Source organism: Mandrillus leucophaeus, unplaced genomic scaffold, assembly GCF_000951045.1.
Source record: "Mandrillus leucophaeus isolate KB7577 unplaced genomic scaffold, Mleu.le_1.0 Scaffold1326, whole genome shotgun sequence".
Lineage (NCBI taxonomy): Eukaryota > Metazoa > Chordata > Mammalia > Primates > Cercopithecidae > Mandrillus > Mandrillus leucophaeus.
In genome coordinates, this window is record NW_012101284.1 from 144705 (window position 1) to 155550 (window position 10846).

Here is a 10846-nt window from a genome sequence, read left to right on the forward strand (position 1 = left end):
AATTTTATGTGTGGCTATCGTAAACGGCATTACTTTTTTTATTTCTTTGTCAGATTGTTCATTGTTGGCTTATAGAAATGCTACTGATTTTTGTACGTTGATTTTGTTTTCTGTGACTTTACTAAATTTATCAATTCAAATGACTTTTTGGTGGAGTCTTTAGGTTTTCCAAATAAAAGATCATATCTTCTGCAAACAAGGATAATTTGACTTTTTCCTCTTGAATTTGGATGCTTTCTATTTATTTGTCTTGTCTGCTTGCTCTAGCTAGGACTTTCAGTATTACGTTGAATAACAGTGGTGAAGTGGGCATCCTTGTTTTGTTACAGATCTTAGACGAAAAGCTTTCAGTTTTCCTGCATTTAGTATTATACTAGCTGTGGGTCTGTTTTATATGGCTTTTATTCTGTTGAGGTTTTTTCCTTCTATATCCAGTTATTTTGAGAGTTTTAATCAGGAGAGGATGTTGAATTTTATTAAACGCTTTTTCAGCATGAATTTTAATGATCATATGATTTTTGTACTTCATTCTGTTAATATCACATTATCTGATTTGTTCAAGTTGAAGCATCCTTGCTTCACTGAGATAAATCTTTCTTGGTCATGATTAATTGTTTCAGTGTATTATCAAATTCACTTTGCTACTAATTTGTTAATAATTTTTGCGTAAATTTTCTTCAGAAATTGGCCTGTAGGGTTTTTTTGTTTTTTGTTTTTTGTTTTTTCGATATATCTTTGTCTGATTTTTGTATCAGAGTAACACTGGCCTTATAGAATGAGTATGGAAGTGTTCCATCCACTATTATTCAAAATATTTGAGTACGATTGGTATTAGCTTTTTGTACAAATGTTTGGTAAAATTCAGTAGTGAAACCATCAATTCCTGCATTTTCTTTGCTGGAAGGCTTTTTTATTATGGCTTTGATCTCAGTATTTGCTGAGTTTGTTCAAGTTTTCTATTTCTTCATGGTCAAATCTTGACCATGAAGGTTTTCCAATTACTTGGCATGTAGTTGCTCATAGCAGCTTCTAATAATCCTTTGAATTTCTGAAGTATCAGTTGTAATGTCTTCTTTTTCACATCTGATTTTACTTATTTGGATCTTCTCTCTTTTTTAGGTAGTCAAGCTAAAGATTTGTCAATTTTGTTTAACATAAAAAACAACTTTTTGGGTTTTTTCTTTTAAATTTTATTATTTATGCTGTGATTTTATTATTTATTTTCCTTTACTGATTTTGGGTTTACTTTGCTCTTTCTTTTCTAGTTCTTTAAGATGTATCATTAAGTAGTTTTTTGAAGTTTTTCTCCTTTTTTGATTGAAGCACTTCTTGCTATAAACATTCTAAGTACTGCTTTTGATGAATACCACAGGTTTTGATATGTTGTGATTCCAGATGCATTTGCTGCTTTCTTTCTTTTTTTTTTTTTAAGATTTTCGACTTAAATTTTGTACTGACCCACTGGTCATTTGAGAGAATATTATTTAGTTTCCCCGTGTTTGCATAGTTTACAAAATTTCTGTTATTGATTTCTAGCTTTACTGCCTTGTAGTCAGAAAAGATATTTAATACAATTTCAATAATTTTGGAATTTTTAAGGCTAGCTTTGTGACATAACATACAGTCGACCCTTCAAAATGATCCATGGGCTGAAGAGAAGAATGTGAATTCTGCAGTCATTGGATAAAATATTCTGTGCAACATCTATTAGGTCCATTTGGTCTATAGTCCACCTTCAATACGATGTTTTGTTGTTGATTTTCTGTCTGTCTGATCTTTCCAATGCTTAAATGTGGTGTCGGAATCACTAGCTATTATTTTATTGAAGTCTAACTCTCTCTTTAGCTCTAATAATATTTGCTTTATATATCTGTGTGCTCCATTGTTGGGTGCATGTATATTAACAATTGTTATGTTCTCTTACTGAGCTGACCCCTTTATCATTATATTCTGACATTTGCCTCTTTTTAGAGTCTTTATCTTAAAATCTATTTTGTCCGATAGAAATATAGACAACATTTTTTTCTATTTTTGGTTCCATTGGCATGGAATATCTTTTTCCATCCTTCTATTTTTAGTGGATGTATGTCTTTATAGCTGAAATATGTTTCTTGTAGGCAACATAATTTTAAGGCCTTGTTTTTCTTCATCCATTCTCCTCTTTATGTCTTTGGAGAGTTTAGTCCATTTTCATTTAATATTATTATTGATAAATAGGAATTGACTCCTGACATTTTGTTATTTGTTTTCTGGTTGTTTTGTGATGTTTTCTTCCTTTATTTTAATGTTGTCTTTATTTTAATGAAGGAGATTTTGTATTGGGATATGCCTTAATTTATTGTTTTATACTTTGTGTATATCTCTGTCTGTCTGGAATTGGTCACTGATATCTTATATAGTTCATTTGGTGAGATCATATTTTCCTGGATGGTCTTGATGCCTGTGGATGTCCCTTGTTTATTTTTTTCTTGGCACTGAAGAGTTAGATATTGATTGTAATTTTTGCAGTCTTGGATTGTTTATACATATCCTTGGCAAGTTTTTCTGAGTATTCAAAGGGACTTGGGTGTTGGGACCTTAGTCTTTGGTCACTGTAGCCATGCAGGCATTAGGGAGTACCGTATGCACAAAAATACTGTGGCTCTTCCAGACTTATACAGGTACTGTCTTGGTGGTCTTGGGTAAGATCTGGGAAAATGTCCTGGGATATCAGGTGGAAACTATTGTTCTTTTCCTTTACTTCCCCCCAACCAAACAAAGTGTCTATCTCTCTGTGCTGAGTTGAGCTGCCTGGACCTGGGGTATGGGTGACACACGCACTCCTGTGAGCACCAGTATTGGGACTGAGCTGAGTCAGATCCAAAGCCAGCACAACACTTGGTCTTGCCCAAGGCTTAAGGTGGCTACTGCCTGGCTACCACTTATATTTTCTCAAGACCCAAGAGCTCTACAATCAGCAGGTGGCAAATTCCACCAAGTCTGTGTCCTTCCCTTCAGGGACACAAATTGACTTCAGCCCTGGTTGGGTCCAGAGATGCCATCTGATAGACAGAACCTCATGAAAGGAAGCATGGGAATCTACCTGGTGCTCTGTTCTACTGAGCTGGCACACAGGCTGTAAGACAAAATCCTTTTCACACTTCCCTCCCCTTTTTCTCAAGCAGAAGAGTCTCTTCCCATGGCCACCACCATCCCAGGTCTGTGACAATTACTCTCTGGTTACAGCCAATGTTCACTAAAGAGCCACTGAATCCTGCCTGGTCTGATTCTCTCTCTTCAGGTCAGCAGGCTCTCCTCTCACCTAGGGCAGGCCCAGAAATACTGTCCAAGAGCCAGGGCCTAGAAATGGGGACCCCATGAACCTACTTGGTTCTCTACATCACTGTGACTGAGCTAGGACCTAAGCTGCAAGACAAAGATGACAAAGTCCCCTTCATTCACTCTCTGTTTCTCAAGCAGAAAGAGTCTCTCCCCATGGTTCCCACAGATGAGAATGTGCTGGCTGACGCCTGAAGCCAGCATGGCCCTGGGTCTCACTCAAGGCCTATGGTGAGAACTGCCTGGGTACCACAGATGTTTATTAAAGGCCCAAGGGCTCTTAAGTCTGCAAGTGACAAATCTTGCCAGGACTGGATCTTTCCCTTCAAGGTAATGGGTACCCTTCTGGCCTCGCCTGTGTCTGGAAATGTCAACCAGGAGCTGGGGCCTGGAATGGGGGCCAAGACTGTTGGCCAAGACCAAGCTGGGGCCTCAAGACTGTTCCTGTTACCCTATTCTTCTGTAGCTATGCTGATGTCCAAGTTTCAATACAAAGTCCGCTTTACTCTCCCCTCTCCTCTCCTTAGGTGGAGGGAAGGAGTCTCTTCCAGAGCTTCAAACTGTGCTGCCTGTGTTTCGGGCAGCGATGATGCAAGCACTCTCTTGGCTGCACTAGCTGGTGTTTCACTAGGCCATCTCCACCCAATATCCACTGGCTTCAAGCCCAGCACATCATCAGAACATGTCCAGGAATTGAAGTCTCTGTAGCCTAGACTGCTTTTTAAGTTTATTTAAGACCCCCAAGACCTTTAGCCCATGGTGGTGGGTCCTCCCTGAACTCAAACAACTCCTACCACTGAAATGGAGGATTTGCCTCTGGCTAGAGAAACTCCCTCTGTAGGCACTGGCTGAGTTATGCCCTGTGTTGCTTTCTGCTGTGACAGGGCAGTACTGAGTTCCAATGTTAAGTCGCACGATTACTGTTTGCTGCCTCCGCTGAACACACAGATTGTCTTTCCAAACCACTCAGCCACTGCTGGGGGATGAAGGAGGACTGGTGTAGGTGATTCAAGATTGTCTTTCCCTCTTCAGTGCCTCTTTTCTTAATATAATGTTAAAACCACACACTGCGATTGCTCTTCTGATTTTTGGTTCTTATGGAGGTGCTTTTTTGTGTGTGCGGATAGTTCTTCAATTTGGTGTTCCTGTAGGGTGGACAATTGTTGGAGCCTTCTTTTCATCCATCTTGCCCCACTTTCCTCAGTTATTATATATTACTGGCCTTCCTCAAATAGTAATGTGTAAAATAGCACATTTTAAAACATGGAAGCTATTATATTGAAAAATAGCAAACTTTAATAAGATACACAGATTTTAAAATAGGAAAAAAATGTTTTTGTGGAGAGACAAATGGACAAATTAATGAAAATAAAATTAGTGAAGAACAGCCTTCATGAATAGAAAAAAAGAAAGGGGTCAAAATGAAAGAAGGCAAGTTTATTAGCCATTAGAGTCCCTGAAGAAAGAAAAGGAAGATCACATCACCTCCATCTGGAGATACACAAAAGTCTCATGAGGGAGTGACATTTGAATTTGGAACAGGAGGAATGACTACCAACTTTTTAGGTAGAAAAGATGTAGCAGGCAGCCTAATGCCTTCTAAAATATGTCCATGTCCTAGCTTGTAAATATGCAACTGAAAATGAAAAAGGGACTTTGCAAATGGCATTAAATTAAATATCTAAAATGGATATTATCCCACCATATGGGCCTGATGTAATCAAGAACCCTGGAGAGAAGTGAGAGGATTAGCCTCAAAGAAGAAGATGTGAGGTTGAATTGTTGCCGGGCCACAAGCCAAGTAATGCATACATCTAGAAAATGGAAGAGGCAAGAAATTCATTCTCCCCTAGAACCTCGAGAGGAACTGGTGTCCTGCTGACCCATTTTAGTCTTCTTCAGAATTGTAAAATAATAATTGGTGTTGTTTTTAAGCCACTAAGTTTGTGACAGTTTGTTACAGATAGCAATAGGAAACTAACACAGATGGAGAAAGATATCTTAAGAATCTGAAAAATGCAAAGCTTGATGTACAGCCTATTCAGAATGAGACAAAGTTTGAAGTGTTTTGACTCTATGGTATTGTAGAATAAGGTCTGGAGAAGAGATTTGTACAAATTGAAACAGGTAATGTTACCTAAGGCCAAAGGATCTTGTGTGAATTTTTATAGCAAATTTCTATCATAGAAAATAATTCTAGCAGTAATGAGCTGCGAATACTGGAGTTCTAAGACTAAGAAGATTTTTATATTCTATATAATTTTATTGTAATCTGGTCATATAAGCCCTTCACAAATGCTTAAATTAGATGAATAGAAGAAGATAGGTTTAGTTAACTCTAATAATATTCTCTGCTATGCTTTTTTCTTTGCTCATAATGATTCCTCATTTCCTCTTCTTTTATATAAAAATGAGCATAAGAAATCACTATAATAAGAGTAGAAGTGTACTGTAATTTCTCCTAGGAAGCTTACCATATGGTACCTGTCTCTTTGTTATTTAATTTAACTTGATCTGTTAAATACCAGACTTGTAAGAGCTCATGTGTCATACTCATTAAAGTGTCATATTCTTTTAAGAATCTAATCCTAAAGAGACATGCATCTTCTTGATAAGATGAAAAATAATTTTTATATGACACAACTAAGAAATAAAAACTCAATACATGCTCAAGGAATAAAAGGCATTTTAAAATAGCATTGCAGATATTTTTTTTCCTACTCTATCTTTGTTTTAGAAATTCATATGGGAAAAAATATAGCTAATGATAGATGCATGCAATTAGGTATTTAATTTGCCTACTCATAAGAATAAATAACGTAACAGTTTCTCCAATGTAATTTACAAAAGTAAATAACATTGATGCTCACAAACATTAATAATCAAAGAAATGCAAATAAACACAATTTGATTACTAAAGTAGAACTATTTTAAAAATATGTAATTATAAAAATATCACATTAATATTAGTATAAATATTTACTTCAAGACGGGCTTATAAAATGCACAATTCTGTTAAATAAAATGGCCTTGACTAGCAAGAGTCATAAGCCTTTGTTTTTTATTGATATGAAAATTAATTTATTATTGTAATATCAATAATTCAAATGAATAATTATACCTTTTCTATATTTTCAATAATAGCTCAATTGAAAACAAAAGTAAATTATTACAAAAAAATTACTTAATAATATGTATTAAGTAAAATTTGAAAATTCAAAGTAATCTAATTATCTAATGTTAGAGTGTTAAATCGTAATACATGAACACTATGAGCTATTATACATGCAATTAAAATAATAATTATGAAGATCAGATATAAAAATGGAAGTGTCCTACTGTAGTAAAATGAAGATGGCAGATTATTTTGATTACTATGACAAGAAACTTGGCTGTATGTGTAGATTTTAGTATGTCAAAATGAAATGCATTCAAGATGGTAGAATTTATCATCATTATTATTATTATTTTCTATTACAGATTCAAGCAGAAAATTTTTTTAACTAATAAAATTTCATTTAAATCACAAGTAACTATTTTTTTCACTGTGAAACTGAAATTTATCTTGAAAATTCTGGTTTGTAAAACTAAATATTAGTCATTTAAATATACAGAATATTTAAATAAACTTCATCTGTAATAATCTAAATAGATTTTAGACTTTGCTTTAAATTTAGAAACAATTCAAAATATTGAAATAATATCCTGAAATGTTTTTCTATAAAATATACAACTATTCCTGCTTTTAGGCATAGCACTATCCTGGTCTTATAACCTACTTCCTTGAAATCTAGGAAAGAGATCTTAGTATCCCCGCAGCAGGTGACATGGTTTCAGCAGACTCAGCGAGACAGGGTCTCACTCTGTCACCCAGGCTGGAGTAAAATGGTGTGATCAAGGCTCACTGTAGCCTTGACCTTATAAGCTCAAGCAATCCTCCCACTTCAGCCTCTTGAGTAGCTGAGACTAGAAGCAAGCACTACCTCACCCAGCTGGTTTTTTACATTTATTTAAGAGATGGGATCCCACTATGTTGCCCAGGCTGATCTCCAACTCCTGGGCTCAAATGATCCTCCTGCTTCAGCCTTCCAAAGTGCTGGAATTACAGGCATGAGCCACCATACCTGGCCTTGAATTTAATGTTTTACTTTTATTATGATGTGTATGATTAAATGTTGGCAAAGATGCTTTATTATATTTGGACATTTTTCCTATATTCTCATTTCACTTTTTTAATATTGGCTGATTTTTATCAAATATTTTCAGCCCTTAACTATGTGTTTATAACATAACAGATTAATTTGTGTTAATAAGGCACCTGAAATAGGAAATAGTTTTATATGAAATGCACAGTCCTAGTTGTGTATTCATATCAGCTAAACCTTAGTCGAATATGATGAATTATATTATTTAAACTCTTTTACCTTCAATTTGGTGTAATTTTACTCATTTTTTGTAATTAAATTCTTAACTAAAATGTATTTATACAGCATATGTATTATATTTGTCAACCTGTGATATTAGCCTAATGATGGATTTGTATTTTTCTGTAGGCTGTTAACATTTGCACAGCATTGAACATTCCTGTTCTTTGAAACTTAACTAAAATTCTCAAAATAATCATATGGCAATTGTAACTTCTTTACTAATGGGCATTTCTAAACACCTTCCTGATTGAGGATATTCTTATTACTGTATGTCTCGGTGTTCTACATTTTTAAAAATTAACTTTAATTATTTTCTGAACATTACCCATTTTCTCTAAATTTCTAAATATTTTAGTCATTATTCTATTGTGATTATACATCCCTTCTTCTGACAGTCATTTCTTTATTTTGGTTTAATTATTCTGCACTTATTAGGTATTTGTCTTTTTTTTATCTATTCAGAGTACTTTTAATAGTTATAAATCCATTAATTTTACTGTTTAGCTGAATTTCAATAGTTATAAATCCATTAATTTTACTGTTTAGCTGAATTAATTGCATTCTCCTACTTTTATGTTTCATATTTTTGTGTTTAATTTGTTTCAATCTTTTATTTTTCTTGTGAAAAGAAATCTATTATTATTAGCATTATCATTGACGACTGTGAGAATCTGCAGAAAAAACAATATGGAACTACAACTTCACGTTCTTGAGAAAGACTTGCAGTGTAAGATGCATTTGTTTGTGGTGCCTGAGGAAGAGAGGTTGGTGAAATTGGGGTCGGAATAGTGAATCAGAAATAGTTTTAACTCTCCAATGGAACTCACAGTGAAGATGTCAAGACCCCCTATTTCTCAACGACACCAACCAGTTCAATAAGCAAAGGAGTAGGCCTGTGCCTACTTGTTGCACAATGAAAGAATCAAATAATTTCATTGATTCCAGCAACAGAAAAGAGAGTTGGTAGTGTTGAGCTGTTGAAGGTTCATTACTGCTTAGCCTTGAGAATGGAGGCCCCACTCAGTACTCTTCACAAGACATGCCCCAACTCGTCAAAGGAATTATGGTAATCTCCTTATTTTCTGTTGCACATTCTTCCCTCTACTAATCTCAGTACACACATATACTAACTTTCTTGTGTGTTAAGTGATCTCACATGTTTTGAAACCAAGTTCAGATAAACTCACAAGTGGGTTTAACGGGCCAGAATAGTTTAAAAGAAATGCAATTACTTCATGATCTCACTTATATGTGAACTTTAAAATGTTGACCTTATAAAAGTTGAGAGCAGAATAGCGGTTACCAGAGGCTGGGGGGTAGGGGCATGGGAAGTTTTGATCAAAGGTATGAAATTTCAGTTAGGGAAGAGGAATAAGAGTTTGAGATCAATTGTACAGAATGGTGAACATAGTTAAAAATAATATATGGTATATTTCAAAATTACTGAAAAAGTAGATTTTAAATGTCCTTGCTACAAAAAATGATAAGTATAAGAGGTGATAGATATGTTATTTAGCTTAATACAATCATGAATATATATCAAAACATCAAGTACAATTATTATTTATCAAGTAAATTTTAAAAAAATTAAAAGGAGAGACAGGCAGAAGGAATTATCATTGCTATGTTGATGAAACAGAATGAGCAAAAGATAAATTTTGTTTCTGGATTTTAAAAATAAGAGTTTCGTAATTTAAAAAAAATGTGATTCTGTAAAACAAGACTTAGAAAGGCAAATAAAGATAGCATTTTACATAAATAGTAAAAAATGCAATGCTATAAATTAACTAATAATATCCCATGAAATAAATAGAAAATATTCCAAAAGTTCAAACAGAACTAAAAGAAACAGATGTGATGAGACACACACACACACACACACACACACACAGAGAGAGAGAGAGAGAGAGAGAGAGAGAGGGAGAACATTAGGATAAGATCATAACAGTGAGAAATAAGATCTGATTATTCCTGATATATTTAACTGCTTGCTCAATCTTAGAATGTGCAATAAAAAATTTAAGAAATGCTAACCTAAACTCTACCTACATTCTGCAAAAATCTTACTAACTAGACTTTAATATTTGTTTAAAAGTGTATTTGTTTTGAGCTTGAGGGCATATAGTCCAAATGTAGTCCTCAAACTTTAGTTGGGTTAGTTCATTAGCCATTTCAAGGTGATCATATTACTTATTTGAATTTAGTTTGGTTCATCTGTTTCTGTTTGAATTTTATTTATGGTAACTTTTCCATGGTTATTGATTATTTTTGTTCTCTCACACTCTCTCATACGTGAAAGATTTACATGGTTCCAGTTATCAGAAGCATACCATAATGTATATTCAGAGAACTGACACGTTACCCCCTTCATTCCTTCTATTATTTTCACTATGTTCCCATCCACCTCTGCTCTCTGGTTTAGTGTTCCCACTTTTTATTTTAGAGGAGCCACCATAATGTTTTATTATCTCCTCCCATTTTTAAACACAATATATAGTATAGTTTTTTACACTTTTATTCTACCTTAAAATAGTCTGCTACATATTATAATTATATATACAATTATAATGTAGCCATACTATATTAACTTAAAGAAAAATTTCTCCTTTTTTTACAGTTACATAGTACTCTTTTGTGTCTGTATACATTTCTGATTTAGTCAATCTCCTTTGTTTTGACATTTATGTAATTTTAACTATTTAAAAAATTATAGTTAAAATTAGTTAAATTTCCGAACACAAGGGCTCATGCCTGTAATCCCAGCACTTTGGGAAGCCAAGGCAGGCAGATCATGAGGTCAGGAGATCGAGATCATCCTGGCTAACATGGTGAAACCCTGTCTCTACTAAAAATACAAAAAGTTAGCCGGGCATGGTGGCACCCGTCTGTAGTCCGTTACTCGGGAGGCTGAAGCAGGAGAATCGTTTGAACCCGGGAGGCGGAGGTGGCAGTGAACCAGAGCTCACCACTGCACTCCAGCCTGGGTGACAGAGTGAGACTCTGTCTAAAAAAAAAAAAAAAAGGAAGTAGTATAGTCTTGCTGTGCTTTGTCTTTAGCAGTACCTACCACCGATAAATTCATATTTGAGATAGTTTTCATT